Source organism: Plectropomus leopardus, chromosome 17 (assembly GCF_026936395.1).
Source record: "Plectropomus leopardus strain MGB_pleo_1.0 chromosome 17, ASM2693639v1, whole genome shotgun sequence".
Lineage (NCBI taxonomy): Eukaryota > Metazoa > Chordata > Actinopteri > Perciformes > Serranidae > Plectropomus > Plectropomus leopardus.
In genome coordinates this window covers 7,549,796-7,572,204 of record NC_142192.1, presented here as the reverse complement: position 1 = coordinate 7,572,204, position 22,409 = coordinate 7,549,796, and the positions used below count along the sequence as shown (strand labels likewise).

Below are 22,409 nucleotides of genomic sequence, written 5' to 3'. Positions count from 1 at the left end.
GAGAATTGTGCAGAAAACCTATGCACTCTGAATTTCACAAAGCTCCAATAATAATGTTTCAAGGTATTTAGCACAAAACATATTTATGTGGTTTGTGTATTTATCTTTTGGACCCAAAATGCCAGAAACTGAGACCAGGAAAAGAGTAGTAAAGAATATTTATTAACTAAACAATGAAAGGGTGGAGGTGGAGCGGGCAGGATAGACACGGAAGGCCAGGTGGAGATGATCTTCAACCGGAGAGGAGCCAACTTGAACTTGAGGAATGTAGTGTAGTGGATGAGTCAGGGAGAGCAGAGGATTCACATCGAGAGGTCACCATGAAGCGAAACAATCTGCCCCCGGAGTGGTGGAGAGCCGGGGTATAAGAGGGCTGCAGTGATGAGCTGGGATGAGGTACAGGTGTGTTCCTCTGAAGGAGCAGGAGAAAGCCAGCCACGCCTCCACACACACACATTGAGGGAAAAATACGTCAAAGGGAGGGGGAACAAAAACCAAAACTACAAAATGTCACAGCCCAGGCTGTGACACATATCATAGTCAACAATTAAAATAGGCAGCATGTAATATGTCTATAAATGCAAAATTTATATTCCTCTCCATGACATTTAATTCCACAATTCCCCAAAATGATTACAGAGGACATAATGTCCTTGATGTTAGTTGCAGCAAAACACCCAATGTTACTAATGACCAATTAACAGGAACATATAGGTATGCTTAGATAAAAATCGTGAAACCCAGAGTATGTTCATAATGAATAAATACAAGAGGGGTGTTCATGACAATAACTGTGTGCCAGATTTTTTCTAGAACCCTTAGACTCTTCTAACGAGTTGTCATGATATACACATTTGTCATGTGAAAGGTTTGTTGAAAGTTATAATGGAAAAAAAAAATAATTAAGGGTAAAGCAAGAGTTTGGTTAATTCCTCTCAAACTTGGACTCATACGAAAGCTCTCTTTCCTTGGTAGTAGAAGTTGAAGGTACTGTACTTCCTACTGTTTTATTTAAATGGAGACTGTTTGCTGTTAGATCTCCTGCAGGTTATCATGCCATGGTTAAGAGACATTTCTCTCACTTTAAATGCAATGAGCGCATTAAGAGCAATTTTAAATAGTTCTTTTCAAGAACATTGCAGGGACCTGGCTGTGATAAATTGTGTCTGTGTTAAATGCGTTCACATGGGTGCAAACTTACCTAAAACACTGTTGACACAGCAATGCACAATATGTGCCAACACAGGTGTATTAGACTGGTTTAACCCTTTTATGCCTGAGGTACTGCATTGGCTTGATGGTGATAAACAACGTAACCAGAGATAACCTAAAAATAAACAAGGAATTGGGGAAAATGTTACAAGAAAATTACCAGAAAATTAGCACAAAAAGGGGGAAAAGAACAGATAAATTGTATTTTTTGATCAGATCCAAAAATCTCGTCAGCTAATTTTTCAGACCATTTCCTTGTCACCTTTTTTCTGTTTTTGTGGTTTGCAGGACACTTCTTGCCAAGTTGCTCATTATATTTCTTTCCCATTTTTTTTAAAGAAATCAAGCCAACTGTCTCAAGTTTTAAAGGTTTAAATGATAGTGAGAAAATGTTGATCTAGGTGTTTAGGGGGTTTAATTGAAAACAGTAAAGCGGCAAAATCTGTGTGAGGCTTTTTCCTGTTGTGTCTTCACCGAAACCTAAAAATAAGAAATAATTTTCTACTGAAGGACAATCAGGACCATCCATGTGCAGAGTGACGATGAAAATCAGATGTCCGTTCCTGAACCTCAGAGTTACTGGCATGATGTCCAAGCTCCAAGAGGTCTGCACAATATGTGTAATGAGTGGACATTGTAGGGGAGCTCTAGCTTTCACACTGAGTTCATTTGCTCTTGCAGGATGTAGATTGGGCTTTGCAGTAAGGCCACCTCCTGTCCAAATCACCTCCACTGTCATTTAAAGACCTCTAATCAGTGAGGGCAGACTGGCGTCACTGTAGAACTTCACAGGAAAGAAAAGTTGAAAGTATAATTTTCATGAAAAGAAAAATAAGAACCTCTTGGACAAACCAGGTATTTTATACCTACCGTACAGTAATTGCAGCCAGAACTGTAATTACCTTACCTGTATAAGCCTTTGTTTTGTTTTCTCCTTCCTCTGCAAGTGTTTTCTCCTATAGAGAACTTACAGCAGCCACATTGTTCAAGATCTGGGCTGTTATTATGAAAACCTGAGGATATCTGTAAGGATAACACCTACTTGCAGAAGGATTGTGTCAAATGCATCAGCTGTTTTGAAACAGTAAAAGGTGGAGCTACTGTATATAGCACAATCATCTACCTGCTAATTAGCACATTAAAAGCATAACTCACACAAAGGTTATTCAGCCCCGTTGCCGGGAGAAAATGTTGTTATTATACGTTTCTGCAAACTTTGTCTGTGTACAGTTCTGTAATTTATCCCTCCACCACAAGGTGTCGCAGTGTCTTTAAGTTTAGCTTCCTGTTGCACCAGTGGAGAGCGGAGACTGAGCTCTGGTGGTGCATGCTGTGCACTACATACAATAATTTTAACAGAAAGAGAAGCACCTGTATTTATGACAGTATTGATTTTGGGGATTTTTATAAATACCTTGGTATACTGGAATATTGTGATACCACCCAAGCCTGCTGCAGACCACTATTTGAGACCAACAAACGACCAAAACAGTTGTTCTTAAAGAGACTTTGCTGTGTTTTCCTCTGGGATAGTGGACGTCGTTAAAACATACACAAATGTAAAGATTCAATATATCAGCAACATGAAAATAGTGGTTTATTTTGCAGAAATGTACAGTGCCAACATTTCTCCTGGTGACTGGGTTGAGTTACTTACCTTATACCTACATGACTAATATGTCAACTGCACATCATAAATATATTAGCGTGTATGGATGGTTTATGTATAAACAAGCAAATATATTTAGTAAAAATGTTCTTATGTAACTTTTGCTCTTCAACAATGGCCTTTGACAAACACATAAATCTATATACAAGCCAAGGGGAGAAAACAAATGGCTAAACTTCTCATGCCTGTCATTTAATCTGCATGTCATCTTTCATTTAAATTCAACAATATAGGCCTAATCATGCTATGAGCACACCTCTTTGTTATAGATTACTCCTTTGATGTTTAATTATTGCATTTCAGTCACTGTGAGTCTGTGTTTGTGTCTCAGCCAAACAGCATTTTGTAGCAACATGCTAATAGCCAGCTCAGAGGCCTGAAGAAAATGTTGGCATTGTATGGTGGATGGTGGGATGCTTAGGTGAGTCCACTGCAGACCAGTGTCTGAGGACAACAATCAACAAAACCTTTTTAGAGGGTCATTGCTGTATTTTGTGGCTTTTTGGCCCCTCAAATGCAGGTTTTTTTTTACCTAGACGTAACTGCATTTCCAGTGGGGATTAGGCCCCTCATATCAAGTATTTTAAGTCAAAACATGATCTTTTCCCAACCATAACCATGTGATTTTTGTGCCTAAACCTAATCATACTTAAACCACACCATTGCTGAAATGTAAATCTTCAACCTATCAGCTACATAAAAAGATACAAATATAACATATTCATGGTTTGCAGAAACTTACAATGCCAACATATTTAGCAATTCATTTTCAACAGCAATTTGTACAGTACTATATGAGGACCCTGCAAGTCACGAAATTTTCTTCAAGACAGCCCTGCAAGATGTATCACAATAATAGCTTTGTGAGGAATTGAAGGTATTCATTCCACTGAAAGCCATAGGACTTTTATCATTAAACAGATAAAAGAAGTATTGCATTTGTATTAACAGCAATATTCAGTAACAAAAATTAACAGAAAACTGGAGCAGATCAGAAAAAATAGGCTTCACACTTAAAAAAAGGGAACAGTTGCCTCCAAAGTTAAAAGAAACAAGTGTTGAGTCATGTTACAGATTGTCTCTGGTGTTGAAGTTGAGCATATTTGGCATGATTTTGTTTCTACAAATGAACAATAATGTTATGTGTAACAAGGGGGTGCTTAGACTTTTAGTTTTGTCTCTTAACGTAGTGTCTGCACCAGAGGTGAGAATGTGTTCAGAATACGTCTGCAGCTTGTGATCACTTTGCACCTATATTTGAGTAAATATCTTAGCAATTTCACAATACAAGATGCAACATAAAGAACTTACAGAGCTGGAAGAACATTAGATTTTAAAAGCAAGTACAACCATGTTTGTAGACCCCTTTTTACCTGCAGGCCCTCAAAGCTCCATAAGTGAGAGACAGTTTCAGGAGAGTAAGAAGAGGCACTCCACATTGCTATATCTGAATGCTATCAAATGGAGTACCCGAGCTCATTTACTTCAAGTCATGTTTGCTAAATCACTGGAAATAAAGTGACCTTAAGGTTATGTTATTTTGAAATACAAGTTCAACTATAAATCTTCACATATTTGCTGCATTTTTTGAAATGATTCCCATGAATTTAGAAGACACATTTTAGCGTGAGCTGGTTGTTCTTGTATGCATGAACACAGACTGATTTTGTGTGATATAGGCGTGGTGTGGTATGACAGCAATATTATGTTATTCACAGAATAAATTACTGCTGCTATCATAAGTAAAACGTTAGATGTAAGCGGGGTTTCTTCCTTATATCCCTCCTCAGACATCACACATCTAAAACATAATGAGGAAATCAGGCAAAAGAACATTTGCTCATAAAATAAGTACCTCAAGCTGCTCTGCCACACAATCGGTTGAAAAAACAGACACGTTTCATGTTTGTTTTAGAGGGACAGCAGGGTATTAAGATCCTTCAAGATCAAATCCAAGAAAAGGATCTAATGTTGTGAGAGCCCATCTGTGCTACATTGTTACGCGTGCCATCACTATGTTAGCAAGATGAGAAGACACAGGAAGGATGGTTATTGATGAAAGCAGTACAGGGACCTTTGACTTCTGGCAGTCATGTAGTTGCACACCAGACACTGGGTTCAGTTATAGCTTTATCTTGATTCCACACTACATATTTGTATGGATTCTAGGACAAAAATATTCATTGACAACCTTATTTCACACAAAAAACTATAATAAAAAACAGTTACCAATGACAGCATAATTCTAGAATAGAAAATACATCGTATTTTCTCTTTATAATTGGTAAATTTAATAAAAAATTATTAGAACCGAAACAACCAATCAGAGCCAAGGACGCTATAACGCAGCTGTCAATCATAGAAATTCCAGCTCATGATCCATGGTCCAACTGTCAAACTAGGCAGCGCTGATCAAATATGAATCAATATTTTGTTATTACACTGCCTATTTCTTGCAAAAAACATTTTTAGAAACATTTTTGGTGTACTGTTAAGCTGTAAAATGAGAAAGTTTGTGACCTGGCCCACTATTTTGAAAACAAGTGATCAAAAACAAAGCACTGCCCACCATTCAGGTCACAAACTTTTGCATCTTACATCATAGCAGTACACTACAACGTCCTTACAGTAGTACATGAGACTGATAATCATGTCCCTCCTCCTTGTAGTGCTTCTAATGGAATTTGCAAGAAGCCACTGCACCTTAATGGAAGCAACCAATTAGAGCCGAGGAGTCTTGAGTTATATGAATCACTACAATTTAACTATTAAACTATGCAGTGCCAATCAAATACAAATAAAGATTACGTTACTGCATTACCTATTTTTTACCTCAAATGTTTTCAGAAACATATTTTAGTGTACTGTTCTGCTGTAAAATGAGAAAGTTTGTGATCCGGCTGGTGCGTGGTACAGCGTTGTTGCTCAACTGTTTTCAGCGTGGCAGCTGGGTCAGAAGCTTTCTCATTTTACAGCTAAACAATACAGTAAAGTATGTTTTTCAAATCATTTGAAGAGAAAAATATGCAATGCAGTAAAAAAACTTTAATCATATTTGATCGGCCCTGCCTAGTTTGATAGTTTGACGGCAATTCACGAGCAGTAATTGATATGATTTTCGGCTGTGTTAAAGACTCCTTGCATCTGTTTGGTTGTTTTTTTTATCATGTACATTGTTCTTGAAAAAGCCATTAGAAGGAGGAGGAACATGATTTTCTTCACAGATTATCAGTTTCATATATTATTGTGTGGATGTCGTGACAGTTTCAGCAAATATGTTTCTTTCAGTTACCAACTGTAGCTCTAACTAAGGAATAAAAGCTGCTGACTAATTTGAAAAATGGAGACAACTGAAAGAAATACTGTTTTATTGCAGTATTATTCATCTGCAATCACACACTCTGTTATCCTGATTGTTAAAGTATCTCTTCTCCAGAAGCTGATTTAACTGCTTGACTGATACACTAATAAGAAGCATCTTGCATTTCAATCACGTAATGTCAGCGTCAGAAGTGTTAGTTAATGTTTAATGGAAGGAAGCAAAGAAATTTACGGACTAAGTGCATCAACATTACCACAGAAAACTGAAAGGAAGCTGAAAAGAAACGGTAACTGAACAACTTGAACCAATGATAAAAACATGTGGGCCAGGACAATGGCATTAAAAAGGTGAGCCCAACTAGCACAACGTGGTGTGAAAGTTTGTATCATAGTATTTAGAATTCAGTATTTATGTAGGATTTCAACCATTCAAATCATCCCACATTTGCTTCCTGAAGGAATGTCCAGGTAGCAGGTACCTACAATAATGCAGTGTGAGCAAGAACAGTTCCTTTCAGTCAGACAGGGCACAATGCTTATATAGAAAAAGAAACAGAGCCTCTGGCACTAACCTTGCGAGATGAGAGCATCTGTAACCATAGTAATGATACATAACAAAGATGACGACAGCTATATCCTCAGAATGCTTCTTGTGCCCAATTCAGTTCGTTTTATTTTTTTCTAATCTAGGGAAGGTGGAGTGATTTCAACATCATCTGCACTGGTCAGTAATTTTAATCCCATCATTCCAACACTAAGGATAATTACTGTAGTTATGGCCTAATCTTTTTCTAAAAACTTACTGGTCATCTTGTAATTTAAATCCCTTCTGGAGTGGTTTCCTTATGAATTTTTATGCTTCTTGTCCTTTTATTTTCTATTCTTCTTTATCAGTGTATAATTTGACTTTTGTGTGTTAATCAGTTAAATCAAAAATCAATGTAGTTTATGTCTCTGTTGTAGCAAAGCAGAGTTAGTTTTGGTCCAAACTAAGACGTGTCAACAACTATTGGATGGTTTTCCATGAATATTTTATAGATCATGATTCATTTTGCCCAGAAAATACATTGTAATAACTTGGATGCCCTGACCTTTCATCTAGTGCCATTTTAAGGCCAAAATCCCAGTTTGCTCCATACTCGGGTTTATGACCTAATAGCTGCTAAAAAGCAATACCACCAGCCTCAGCTTTACTATATGTGTTTAGCTCTAGCAAGCAAATGTTAGCATGTTAAAAATATGAACCTCAAATGGTGGAAATGTCTAACATTATACCTATAAAACAGAACCAGGTGGCAGCCTCTGGGGCTGAAAAATGAAGCCAATGTGGAAGTGCCAAAAATTGCAGTTCCTCTAATAGCCACATGAGCCAATCCCCACAGACCCCCATGTTAAAATGCCCAACTTTACAGCCGAAATAATCATGTTAACTGGCCAATACAGGAAACAGTTATGGTCTTTATAGCTTATTTGGCATTCATGACAACTGTACCAGGGGTGAATTTTTATATAATTCACCAATTTATGTTATTTAGTTAACGTAACCATGGTGTAATCCTGAATTCACAAAGCAAAGGCTGTAGGCTCTCACTGTAGTTTGTTTTTAGTGTATTTGCAGCCCAAAAAACTGCATTGTAACATTTGTATTCACCTAAAAAAAATGTTTAGCATTTCTTTAAACTAAAAATACCCTCTAAGGGAATCAGATTTTGTTTTTTGCTTGCTAGCAATGTTAATCATTGCTGTAAAAGCACCATATGAAATTAGGGCTATCTCCACCCGCTTGTCCAAATATGGTCATTTCTGACCCCAAAAATCCAAGATGGTGTCACTGTAGTTTATAATTTTTAAAAATGTATTTTTGCCAACATATTTTGTATTTTTTTTTATGCTTCCTTGCCTGCAACAGCCATAGCCGAAGGTAATATATTTTCGGGTCGTTCATCCATCCCATTCTTGTGAACGGGATATCTCAAGAACACCTTGACAGAATTTCTGCTTCTGTCTTCTGGAATTTGCTTTTTTGTGAACACTATCTGAAGATGACCTTAGGGAGTTTCCTCAAATTTGGGCCCAAATGTCCACTTACACTCAAGAATGAATTGATTAAATCTGGTGGTCAAAAGACAGGGTCACAGTGACTTCATACAACATGTTTTTGGTCATAACTCAAGAACCATCTTGACACTGTGCTTAATGTATAGACTTGGATATAAACTGTAAGTGCAAATAGATTGGTGTACGAAGGCATACAAACATGTGACGGTATATATTGTTTTCCATATTTTGTCATGTAAGAAAAGACCCCAGCACACTATAAGGGAATTATTTAAACAGCATTTGTGTAGAAATGATTCTGCACAAAGCTTTTTGATCCATATAAGTGGTTAATTGCTGCAATGGTGATCATGGGCATATGGGCAGTTTCATTACCTTTTAGGGCAGTGTGATAAAGTCTGTATCTTTAATAGGATTCTTAATTCGTGATCTTCTTCCTTTTAAACCTCACATTCAGCATCTTGTGAAGAAGTTCAAGCTGAAGACTGAGCTTTTATGTCAGAAATAAGTCTTACTTTCATGTTGATGAGCAAAAAAGAGACTTTTATACTTTTATGTCTGTGATTGACTATACTGATGTTTTATATATGCATGCATCTTTACAATGCCTTTACTCTCTACATCAGTGATCTTTTATTTAGGGCTTATCCGCCAGATTTAGCCTGGTCTGCCATGCATTTTCTAATTTGTGATAAAAAAATAAATTGATTCAGACTCGCAAAAGTGCTTGCTTATATATGACAAAGTGCTCGCTGCATACGAGGGTTGACTGGCCTGCATTGTCCATCGACAGGCTTAATCACTCCTTAATTAAAAGGAAAACAAGGTGGAATTTCATTAAAAAACCTTTTATAGTGGCTAAATCATTTAAATAGCCAACCTGTTTTGACCACTGCCAGTCTTGGGCAGGGCTTTAAAAACATATACAATATAGGTATGGCCCCATCTGTATAACAACAGGAACCAATAGGAAGCCATCACATGACCCATGATAGGTAACAAAGAAATATAATATAATATATAATAATATAATATAATTATTATATGATAGATTTATAGAATTATAAATCTATCATAAAAACAAACAGTGGAAAAATGAAAAAGGGAAGTGAACATGAAATCAATTACCCCCCCCACACACACACACACACACACACACAAAAAAGAAAAGACTATCTAAAAAAGTCCTATCTATCTATCTTATCGTTTATCTATCTTTCTTTCTATCTATGTATGAAGCAAGGACAATAACAGACAAATCCTCCAAAACATACTGAATGACAAAGAAAACTTCAACAAAATTGTTCTTCAAGAGAGCTTGGAACATTCCCATTAATATGAGATGTTTTGTTATTATAGAATGATAAGTGCAAACGTAGCCAACAAAAAAGATTTTAGGACTCCAAGGCTTTCTTAAATGACTTTTATTGTTTGGTGCTGTGTAGTTTATAAAGCCAGCAGCCCTTCAGGATTGAGGAAGTACTACCATGAAGAGGAGGAACAATATTTTTATTCACAACATTCAGAGACATAGTGCATTTGGTTAGACAGCCACAGTTTATTTCTGCTAAAATAAAAGACCATTGCCATTCCTGCTACATGGCAATAATAGTAACATTCAAAACAATGTTCACAACCTTGACTTGTACATCTCCTTGCGATAAAAGTGCACCTTTCCCAATATTGTTTTTATGGTGTTCTTTGCAAGTTTTTCTCGACACATTTCGGGGAAAAATGTTGAGGACAAGCTGTACCTCGGAATGTACATAGAGGTTATTGGACAATATCATATAAGAGCTTGTTCAGATTACAATTCTTCTGATCTCACAGGAAAATTAAAGTAATATTTTTTTATGTCTGATTAACTATTTCATAAGTGAGAAGGTGCCTGTGAGCAATATGTGCATTTAGCTGTGTACCACTCAGCCACTAGCTGAAAACTGCAGCAGTAACACACTTGAAAAGTACTTACATGTGCTTCCAGCTGTAATATAGTGTTTCATAAACAATTCATTTCTTCTGAATATGCTGCTTATATATTCTAAATAGGGAAGGCTAGGTAGTAAAGTGGTGCATCAAAACACCCGCACCCATTGTTTTCTGTGAAGGTCCATTCACCAGCAGCAGGTTGACAAGTGTCATCACAGGTTCATGGCCCTCAAAGAGCCATGATTCACCAGTGTCCTAGAAAAGCAGTTATTTCATCACATTCACTGGATTCCAACTCATGTACTACAGCTGCTCTGCCTCCGTACGCATGCATGGACAGTTGTCGAGACCCACTCGAGTCTTGTATTTTTTAATGTTTGTTCAAAAGTAAAGTAAAAGTAAAAAATAAATGTAAAGAACCTCAGGGAGCACTTTGAACCAGCAGTTGTCAGAGGAAAATGGCAGCATTGTACATTCTGCAAACAACAAATATGTTACATTTGCATGTTTCATATGTATCATATCAATATTCCCAAAATGTATGGGCAGTCATAAGAAGCCAGAAGGGGCGGTGGATGGAATGTTGCCTCTGTGAAATGCGTACAAAGCATTTATTAAGTCATCTCTGTGTTCCCAGTAGCTTTTTAGCCAGCAGCGTGGGCATTTTTTAGAATCCCATAGCTATGTTTCCACCAGTGATAATGCCACGAAATGTAGTTGTAGACTTAGATATTGATGCGTTTTCAGTTGAGATTTTACCACCAAAAGTTATATTTTAAGACAAAATATGTTCTATTCTTTACAATAATCAAGTGATTTAAGTGCCTAAACCACAGACTGTATAAATAATGGAAATGGCTATTGTGGCTTCACCCATTTGTTGGTGCACTGCTGTTTCGAAGCACTAGGTTTACCATTCCAATGATCACCATCTTGGTTTGTAGCCAGACAAAGGTAGAATCTGGCCAATGGTCTCTGATCTTAGTCACAGACTGTGGGGATACCTTACAGAAAACCTGTCACTCAAGCAGCCCAACCTTAAATAATCATGTACAGTTATCATAGATGTTGAAATTTGTTGTAGAGACCAAGACTGTTTTTTGTATCAGGCTGTAAAAATGTTAATTTCTGCTGTAAAGTTGAGCATTTTAACATGGGGGTCTGTGGAGATCTGTTTTGTTTTGGAGTCAGCCTCAAGTGTTCATTCGATAAACCACAGGGGAAAGTGCGACAAAAAGGGGTTATTTTTCAATGAGACATCTCATGGATTTCCAGCAAGGATTGTGCCAAAGCAAAAGCACAATGTTCCTAACCATAACCAAGTGCTTTTTGTGCATAAATCCAACCAATGAGTTGTTGAAACAAAAAGAAAAGTAAAATTTCAATGTATCCACTACATCACAATGTACAACTGTAATGTAGTGTTCATAAACGTACGTCAACATTTACTCTGGCAGTATCATGGCTTTAATAGTCGATGTTTTTAGGCATCTAATAAAGCCGTGAAGATTGTGTTGTTGGTAAAATTGTGGAGTTTAGGTACTGATGTATTAAGTGCTAATGAACTTTGGAGATCTGTTGTGCTCTTTGTCATCTGTTCCTGTCACACAAAGACAACCTGCTGTTAGTTGTTTTCTATCTTTCTGACTGTAATCAGCTGTGTTTTATTAGTGGGGAGAGGTTTAAACACTGTTCACTGCTGTTCTTTCATGATTTTTTTTATCAGAGGGCATAGATTTTTTTTACACCTACTGCAAGCCGACATTTATATTTAAAGTGGATTCACCTGTTCCTCAACCCCAAAGCAATTGCATTATCATGGCTTGATTGTCAATAGATTCTTGTTCAGGCTTTTACTGGAACCATTACTTGTAAAATCTGACTTCCCTGCTCACAGCTTACTTATATATATGATGTGTCTGAACAATGCATGATGCCGTCAGAATGTTTTTCTGGGCTTTACCACAGCAATAATAAAGCTTGTGTGTGGAAAACTGTTTTCTGAAACAATAGCATATGTGGAAACTTACCTCTCCTTGGATATGACTCTTCCGTAGTTATTATTCAAACATGTAGCCTAAGTAGCATGAGTTTTGACATCATCATCTTTGTAAATTACATGATGGCTGGTCCAATTGATGTCCCCCCAGTGCCTAGGCTACGCTGTCTACCTTAGTGTTGTCTGTACATTGCGGAAACTCTTGCTTTTCATTTTGCCACCATATTTACAGCCACAAAACCTGTGTGAGGAGCGTGGCTCTGCTGCAGCTCAGGCGTAAGTAATGAGGCGAGATTGTCACAAGGATGGCAAAAGTGCATTGTATCGAGAAAGCTCCTTTGTCCTGAGTGAAGTGGTGTGATATGTCTTTGCCACCTCCCATTTCCTTTATCTACAGCTGACACAGTGATAGCAGGCTATCAGGCCATCATTATGATGTGGTCTAATCTTGTTGTAGCTGAGATTAGACAGTCACTGCCTGTGATATATACCTTCATGCAGTCATTCTCCATATACTCCTATGCCCAAAGTCATGTTAAAGGAAATCACTGAACCAGGAGTAAGACTTTAACAATGGAGAATGTAAGGTCCATGCCCACCTACTTCCCTGGATTCACTGTGTGTTGCTTTACCACTGCAGGCTAATGTCTTGACCTTCTTTAATTACACTAATTATTTGGCCATCAAGCTTTACTTTCAGTCCCAGAACAACCACCTCCGTCCTTCACTTTATAATCTATTACCAAGAAACAGCTCAACAAGACATTAACACAATGCCTCAACCGTCTGAAAAGCACTCAGCTCAGCACAAGCCTTCAACAACAGCTGTGGTCAAACATTTTTCTCTTACAGTTGAACACACAAAAAACTTGGAACTTGGACAAGGTAAACCTGTCTTTCTTACTTTAAACTTGTACCTCAGTTATTATGGGATAATTGCAGTGACAGTTTAATCGGCATTTTGATGTTGGCACCACATCATAAAATATATTCTAACAGACAAAGCTGCTCTAATCAATACTGTTATATTAACAACAGATCAAATAACTATGTACTGTGAAAGGGATCAGTCATTGTGACAAGCCAACAGAGAGTTATCGCCTGGCTCTGCACCCTCAGTCTTTTTTAATAGTTTATTCAGTTTTTGTTTGTTTAGAGTAAGATGAAACACAAACCAGAAAAGAAAATAACTTTTTTTGCCCCCGTAGCTCCTTCTTATTGAACTTTGGCCCAAACTTTTATAAGCAACTGACTGCATAACCAAATACAAATATTGCAACAATGCAAAACACTAATTAATGACATTTCAAAAGTCATATAGCATTAGTTTCAGGGAAAACGCCACACCATGCATACTCCTGAGTAATCAACTAATGGTAAAAAAACAAAACAAAACAAAACCAAAAAAACTTACCTTGAGTTAATTCATGCGCTAAGAAAGATGTGGAGGTAAAGGATGATGTGTTTCTGTTGCTGGCAGAAGGAATAGCAGACACTGTACACAGTGGTAAAAAGGTTTTACCATCAAAGTTACCATAAAATAGCAGCAACAACAGCAAAAACAACATTAATGAAGCTCTGATTGCATTTTAGGACACTAGCTCCAGGGATGGCAATTCAGATTGGTCCACCACTTTGATCCAGACTGAAATATCTCACCAACTCAATGTGATTTCATAGAAATAGAAAGTGAAATGACCACAACCTCATAACATCCCATTATGTGGCGGTGGCACAGTTGGGGTTAAGACATCAAATAAAAACAGATTGCAATAATTTGCAAATCCTTTTCAACCTATATTAAGTTGAATGCTGTACAAAGAGAAGATATTTTATGTTCAAACTGATGAACTTTATTAGTTTTTTTATAAATGTTCACTCATTCTGAATATGATGCTTGCAACACGTAACAAAAAAATTACAGAGTGACTAATAACCCTTGCCCACCAAAATTAGTGTGTGTATGTGGGTTTTTCAAACACGGGTAAACCTGCTTAATATCAGCAATAGACTAAGTTCCCTGTGAACGAACCTCTGCATCACACAAGTCCGCCTGTTTGTCACCTTTTGTGTGTGTTTGTGTGTGTGTGTGGGTGGGTGGTTTGCATTGTTGGTATGTCCATGCGACATCATATACAGGCTGGAGAACAGGTAAAAAGTAGATAGCAGCAGGATCAGAGGTCTTTGAAAACTTTTCAGTGGTTTCTTCTCTATACAACTTATCGCCTATTCAGTCTCATTTTAAAACTTGGTGTAGATGTATTTGGATTGGTATTTTAGTGCTGTTTAGGAGGAGAAGGATGGTAATTAGTGACAGTGTGTCATTGCATCTTGCGGGTCAAAGACCAGAAGTTAGCGGGTGTTTGCCCATTCCAATCAGTCTGATTGAAATGTCTACAAGTTCCAATCAGTTCAGTGTCTGTCTAGTTAGCGTGAGCTAAACAGCAGTGGATACTAACATCGGAAAACAACCTTTTAATGGTCCAAACAAACTCACACCAACACCCAAACAAATAATAATAACCATTAGGTTATATTATTATATTATTATATTATAATTAGGTTACGTTAGCTGTGTGAGGCTAACAGTTAATGTGTGTTTGTATGTGCAGGTGAACTCTCACCAACTACTTCTCAAATGGAAGGGCAAGGTCACATTGGAGGCGGCCAATACTCTATATTTTGAACAGATGGTAACATCCGAATAGAAAACTCGATTAATTATGCCCCACCCCAATAGGTACAGTGCATCTTGATGTGCTGTGAAAGTGTTTGCCCGTACACTTTCTTTGAGCTCAATAGCATCAAAAGACTGACCTTACTTCCACAATAGGTTTCTCAGTGTAGGAAGGCACTGGAGTCGAAGCAGCATTGAAGCAGCAGCAGGTAGAATCCCTGAGCTTCCGCTCAACCACAGTCGTGACAGCTCTATGGAACAATGTCTACAGCTGCTTTGTTTGTCCAACATACTGGTCCCAAACACCCAGTGTGATGTTGATATTAGCAAAGCTCATTAGGCAAGTTTATTTATACAGCACATTTTCATACAAAGGTAATTCAAAGGACTTAAACAACTCTGCGAAACTGCTCTGCACCTTTATGATCTTCATAACATATCTGACAGATTGTACTCTCGCATGTTTTAGTGATTGTTTGGCCAGCCATGATTGTATAATCACTTTCCGGCACACACACCCAGCCCCTCAGACCTGCTGGTTCAGATTGTGAAACATGATCCTAACTTGCGTGTATCAATAATCCAAACTGAACCACTGATCATACACCTCATTGCTGTGCCAATAGCTTCAGAGTTTGCAGCAGTGTCACAAAACAATCAATAAGTTATTTTATGCCCTTTGATAAGATGAAAATGGGGGGGCAAGGTCTCTGTAACAACTTTGAATGTTCTCACAAGCATACAGTATCTTTGATTCTTTAATTAATTCTGGATTTCTCCATTTCAGGCTTTTCTTCTAAAGAATCTTTCATGCTCCAAGGTTATGAATATGAAAATAAATTTGGTGGGTCAAAGATGCACCTGTTCCAGCTTTGTTCTGTGTGTCCTATTTTTACATAGGGACATGTGAAAATACCACCTGGAGTGACTTTGAGATAAGACTTCTTTTTTGCCCTAGAAGTTATTAGACGTGCTAACACAAGTTTGCATATCTCATCTGCCTCTTATGTTCAAAGCTGAAGCTATTACTTAAATTGATTGATGACATAAACCCACAGGGGGCAATCTTTCAAAGTATTGGTAATTACAAACACCGGAGTCAGAAAGATTATTTGACACATTGGCTGCTTGATAAATATGAAATATGAAATAACTCGGTGTAGAAGTACAACTACTATGACAGGCACTGTAAAAATTGACTGCAATTGCAACACGAAAATTGCTGTCACAGACTAAACTTTAAAAGCATGACTCTTTAAGCATCCAATTACATCGACAAAAGGCTCCAGGTTTCCCACAGTATTCCAGTGTGATTTTAGATGTGGGTAATTAAGTCTGTCACCTAATCAGTTCCACCACATTGTTCCCCGCATTATTTTAACAAAGTACAGGTTCCCCACCTTGCCTTTAAAAACACATATTAAGAATCGTGTACCCTTTAAGTTATTTGCTTCCCTAGAGACTGGCTGTTAACAGCTGTAAAGAAAAACTGTTCATAAAATAATATCACCACTTGTTACAACTCAGTTTGCATCTGTAATGCAAATCTATAATTAATCCTGTTTCTGAATGTCCCTGGACACATTGAGCCACACCAACTATAATGTGATAAACTGAATAAACTAGAAAGTGATTTAAGGAAAGATTTGGCCTGGGACTTACCTTAGCCTTTTATATTCTTAACATGTGCCTCTCTTTTGTCTTTCAGGACTCATTCAAAGGACAGCAGGTTATCATTGGACTACTGTTGACAACTACGGCCTCCCGTAGTCCCGGTTGACGGGACCCCTCCTCAACAGGTAGTGCATTTTCCATATGTTATGGTAAAAAATGACTTGTGACTTAATGTGGCAGTTCTATACTATTTCAAAAGGGTGGACCAGGCTGCAGCCACATTGTATTTTTAGGGGTACCAAATATAATAAGCGTACTTCTTACATATCACCACAGCCCTCTTAGGTGTGGTGACAAAGACTATCATCACACATACAGCAATAAATGCATGAATACACATTCAGTTGGAACATATATTTGAATTTTTATTACCCTTAAATAATTTCAATTTCCCATCTCTGGACATAAATATGAGGTGAAAAACGTACAATATATTTCCTACAGTAAGTGGGGTCGCATATTGGATGGCCCTCCTTCTTTCTCCATAGCAGTGTTGCAGATGCCTGATTCGATTTGATCACAATACAGAAACATGACCATGACTGTTAAGAACGCTTTACATGGTTGTGGCATGTAATGTGTTAATTTTACGAGCTGGCATTATGGAAACAGTGCCAATGGAAAGTCAGTTGGAAACGTTTGTCGTGGTAGACACATGAATTACCTGGTTCAGCAATGTTAATCAGTGGGTGGTGGTTAATGTTACGACAAAGAGTAAGAAAGTGTATGTGCGGAGGAGGAGGTTGGGGTGGCGGATGGGTCAAACAAACACAGGACTTTTACCCAGGAGACTGCTGTTCATGTTTAATTAATAGTGTTCAATTACTGACTTCTTTTAACTTAACTTATGTCCTTTATGTAGATGCGTCATGTTACACGACGTACTTATGTAAGATTCACATCCGGTATGTAACAAACATAGTTATTTTAATCACAACACAATCTTTTTTAAAACCTAACCACGTAGTTTTGGTGTTTAAAACCAACTGTGCTGCCACCACATAATGCAGTGTCACTGTAAAGAGTTCATGGTCAATTCATGTATTTCTGTGAGATCACGTTGGGCCGGAAGCTGGTAATATAATGACTACTCACAGGGCTAGGTAATGAACTGCTACAGCTAGCCAGCTAACTGTAACTCAGCAGTTGGCCTCTATTTTCTCCATTTTATTTTGCTCAGTAAAAAGTTGGTAAAAAGGGAGAATATATCTCTCCAAGTTAATGTGCTCGATAACAGTCACATGGCAAAGTTGTTGGTTTAGCAACTTTCCTAATGAGTCATAACTTTGTGCAAACCACTGCTCTTTTGTGCAACAGCATTGGTCTTGTCATGAGTGACCAAACTCCTCCTGAGTTTAGTTTTAGCACTTGGAAGTGACCAGTGGGTGTGTGAGACTTTGTGTCATGGTGATGTAGCAGACCACCTGCTGCTCAGCAGCCAGGACAGGAGAGGTGGAGCAGACACTCCTGCTTCCTGTTGGGTGGCCTGGCAGAAAACTCTTGGGATGTACATTATAATCACACTCCTGTGGCCACAGGTGGAGCCTTCTAACAAGCTTCCCTGCCACTCCAGTTATTGAAAACTTGTATAAAAAATGGCGCCATTCCTAACTGGCACAAACAAGTATTTTATGAATAGCTCCTTGAAGATGAGTTGTCAGGCCAACAGCTCACTGTTAGACACACAAATAAAAGAACACTTTGTTTTTAGTTTATTGGTTAATTTCATATCCCTGGACCACAAACTGGTACCAGGCCACTTAACATTTGGTACAAGGCTGCAAGGAAGCAGTTTGATTTTGGAAAAGGGCTTAATGATAATAGTATAACATTATAAACTGCCAGAAGACATATTCTATTATGCTATTATGCTAAATAACCTTGAACACAGTGGGGTCTTTCTTCATCACTTCCTGTCAAGTGCACAGCAGGATGCTGATATTTTTAGCCAAGCTAAAAAAACAAAACAAAAAAATCACAAAAACATCTTGACTCTAATGATGGCAATGGTTGGTCCCTGCAAAATAACCAGATCTCTGTTGGTGACAATTCACGTGTGTTGTATGTCTTCTTATTACTGTTAGCCAGCACAAGTAAAACGTGAGAACAGCTTTAGAGAGCTTGAGAGTTTGACACAAAATCCCCGGAGTAAAATTGAAAGTAAACCCCTCCAAGGGGCAAAAAAGGGTGAGAAGTGGAATACTAACAGATAAACCCAGGTACCTGTCATCTTTTTGACTAAAAACCTACTAAATTACACATGCAAGTGAAAGGAGACTAGGAAGGAATATTTGCAGGATTTTGTCTCTGTGTATGAACTAATGTGAGGTAGCAAATTCTGTCTGTATATTCCTTGTTATTTGTTCCAGGATAAAGAGAGAGAGAGACTGTGGGCACTTGATAGAGTTTACCAAGTGGAAAAAATCTTTGATGTAATCTTAAATCTTTAATATAACCTTATGTTGACATACCTTCGCATAAATTTAGGTATATTAAGTAGGAATTCACAAGTATCCAAGATCAGAAAGTCCAGCTTCACTTCACAGTAGTCATTTTTTGAAGAAATAAAACCTTAGTCATTCCCCACACATCTTCAAAGTGCTCTGAGGATCACTTCAGTACTTCATCAGTTTCCAGGAGGAGTGAAGGAGACAGCCTAACACCGGCCTGACCCTACAGACAAACTATTTCCACACAGTGTTCACAGAGCTCTTTCACATTTCTGTAACCTTGCCTGACTGCGGCTCCTAATGAATACACTTTCACACCGGTGTCAGGGAGACCTTCGCAGTGCCACCTTGAAAACTCAAGACATGTAACAACATTATTATCAGGGCTGTGTGTCTGCTGAGTAGCCTTGGAATAGTGCAATAATGGAGACGCTACCGTCAAATTAATGTTTTTTATTTCGTGCGGAAAGTGAAAGCATGACCCAACCCCTTTTATGCGGCTGGATAATCACATGTAGGAGAAATCTTTCAATAGAAACACATCTCCCCTTGTGTCATGATACGGCACCTGACTCCTGGCAACTTTACTGTGAGGAACATGTCACTTCTCTGCTTTATACACATGCAGTAGTCATGCTGATTTGTCAGCATAATAGGAATACGCACCACCCCACTTTAGCACTTGACTAAATTCTGCACACATGACAAGAGTTTCCTTAGAAATAGCAATCCAGAAAGACTTTTATTGGCATAGTTTTAACAAAGGATGCACCACTTGTGGAATTCTGGGCCGATACTAATGTTTAAAATAATATTGTTGTTTATTTTGTTGTTATTTATTCACACTTTTTTTGCCAGGGAAACAAAGGAATCTTGATTATAAAAAAAAAAACTACACTGTCTTTCAATGAGCACAAATTCAATCATAAACATTGATGACACATATAAACATATATACACAAACACACACACATTGGATTTGACTGTTCAAAACCAATATTGGATGATTTTTTTTGTTTCACATATGAAGTTTTAAACAATGAGCAGGCTCCACTGGACATTCAAAGCGACAGCGGCATTCACTTAATATCAAGTTACAACATTTGTGCAATGTGCGACAACATTTTTTACCAGCACTGGATATAAAATAAAAGCCAAAGACTGCATCATATTAACTTGCTGTGAGCTGTAAATTCACCACTTCTGAGCAGAAGGTCTCTCCTCTTCTGTGATGCTGCCTGCATGTCTGCAGCTCCCTGTACCAGAGACTATTATACACACACATACACACACATACACACACACACACACGTATGTATATATATATATATATATATATATATATATATATATATATATATATATATATATATATATATATATATATATATATATATATATATATATATGTATACACATAGTTTAGCTTGCCTCAATACTGTAGCATAATCAGGAAAAGATTTGTGTGCATCTCCTGACTAAAGTGATGATGATGGTGTTGATAGTGAGTCTACTGCGTCATTTTGTTCTGAAGATCCTGCAGATCTTTGTTGATCCCATGCACGTTTTCTATTGTCCCCGGGCTGACAGGGCAGTGTTAGTTTTGAGACCTGCTTTTTACCTTGCACAAAATTGATGTGACACAACAGATAAACATGGGCCAATGCCATCAGTGAATGACATCTTTTCTACAGATAGGACGATAACCGTTATCAAGGTGAATATTGGTCAGTGTGTGGCCAATAAATTGTCCATTCCTAGTTTTAATAATGAACAGGTCTGTTTTATTTAAGGATGGGTTCAAGCATGCTAAAATTGCTATTGTCATATGGCTCATATACGTATATCTTTGCTGAGATCTACAATTAGTTTTTAAACAGCTCTGCTGTGTCTGTTTTTTTTTCTTGTAACATTGCTTCCTGTGGTCATTAAAATGGATTCACCTGCAAAAAGTGCCCTAAATATCTGAATCTTGTTGTGTAGGAGTGTTGTCTCTCCCCAAACAATAGCAATTGGCACCAATGTTGGTGATAAACAGCTCTGACCTGTTTGTAGAACAGTGAGCGCTGTAAACGGACGAACCTGTCGTTAAACAACAGTAAAAAGGCAGTTTGCATGCAGGCTAGAAGTTTTCAGTGTAATTCATCTATCAGCCCTCTATCCTAGAAATTCTGTTTATATACAACTACTTCAAGTCAGCAGTCCATGCCGCTAGTACATTGTCAATACAACATATTAATGAAGTAACATACAAATACCATTTCTAGGAACCAGGGTTAAAAAGTTCAGATAGGTATCAGAAACCGTTGTAACTGGAAGAGCGGCATGTTTGTGCCCTCTAGTGAATTGCTGTTGTCACAGATTGATTGGGTCTGTGTGTGCAGTGAGTTGCACCAACTTCTCTGTTTGACCAGTACAGATGTCAAACTGCACCGATTTGGCCGGTGCATGCACATAGTGACCCCCTAGTGCTCCAGGTGTTTTTCTACATAAACAGTAATGTAGAAAAACAAATAAACAGTACCAGCAGGCAGCCTGGAGGAGAGAATGCATCAGCTGACCTGACTAATGACTATTTTCACTGTGTGCCCAACAGTTATATAAAAATCAAATGGAAATAGCATTTTAATGAATAATGAATGATTTTAAACCTCATTTGGAGAAAAAAAAGAACACATGGCTTGTTTAAGGTCCATTCAGCTTCCACTGGAGGGGTTTGTAAACATCCGTTCACACAGTTGAGATTCAGGTACAAGCTGAAGATTTTTATAAAAGGAATACATAAAATGGAATTGTCTGTCCAAAATTGCCTGCACATCTACAGGGACTTATTTTACACACACACACACACACACACACACACACACACACACACACACACACACACACACACACAGCGTTTAACCATAAGCAAACATGATCTAACCTCTGTGCAGCATCATACCAATGGGATTTACATTTCTACTAATGTTTAGTAAAAAGTAGCCATGAGAACTGTTGTTGTTGTTTTCTGTTTTATTTGTTAATGGCCCCATACTGTTTCTCATTGCTATAATGTCTTAAAGAGACCGTCATTTTCAAGCCAGGAAATCTTGGCGTCTTATAAAATCATTCTTCAGATACTAAGAATTTGTCATCCATGTTAGTATTTAATTAACATTTTGTAGTCCTTTTCTTTATTATTCAATATGCTGTTTAATTTATGGTATAGAATATATAGCTCTCTTTGATTGTCCCCCATCTGCATTTAAAAAAACAAAACAAAAACATGTCCTTCCTGATTATAAACCATCTGTTACATCTTTGAATATTTAAAAACACTTGTTTATGTTTTCATTCATGATGTAAAATTCTGGTGACATTGTTAGTTAAACTGTGAGTAAACAGAATAACCAAAAAAAACAAAACAATGTTATCACT

At 37.6% G+C, this 22,409-nt stretch overlaps 1 long non-coding RNA gene across 2 annotated transcripts in view; it reads left to right on the top strand.

Annotated features, from left to right (window-relative positions):
• Nucleotides 1-22,409, top strand: part of LOC148186598 (uncharacterized) — a 251,276-nt gene that overhangs the window by 86,180 nt on the left and 142,687 nt on the right. For both annotated transcript variants that reach the window (XR_015779532.1, XR_015779533.1), the window contains exon 3: nt 16,574-16,664. This is a non-coding gene — a long non-coding RNA (uncharacterized LOC148186598). The remainder of the gene's footprint in view (nt 1-16,573; nt 16,665-22,409) is intronic.